Genomic DNA, 404 nt, shown 5'->3' with positions numbered 1-404 from the left:
TGTCGTCGTCTGTGCATATTTTATACTGTATGGTTCAAAAGTCCATAGTTATAAACCAGAGAAAATGAACAACCATTGTGTTTCTATTGACATGATGGCTTGCTTGGTGTGCAAACAAAAGGTTAGCTAGTGAAACACAGGTCTCCTGGGGACGTGTGGAAATACAAACACACCACCCGGCAACGCAGTCTGTCAGCGTTCTATACCCCTGGTGCATGGCGACACTTATCCCCATTCAACCCAACCAACTGGGTCTCTGTGTTTCTGCCTGTCGAACTACTGTATGTGTGCACATGCGTCTGAATATGACTGCTATGGTATCTAGCTCTCATTTATATATACACTGCTCAAAAAAATAAAGGGAACACTTAAACAACACAATGTAACTCTAAGTCAATCACACT

This window comes from Oncorhynchus keta, chromosome 30, assembly GCF_023373465.1.
Source record: "Oncorhynchus keta strain PuntledgeMale-10-30-2019 chromosome 30, Oket_V2, whole genome shotgun sequence".
Taxonomy (NCBI): Eukaryota; Metazoa; Chordata; class Actinopteri; order Salmoniformes; family Salmonidae; genus Oncorhynchus; species Oncorhynchus keta.
The sequence above is the reverse complement of the archived record's forward strand: the minus strand, read 5'-3'. Positions refer to the sequence as shown.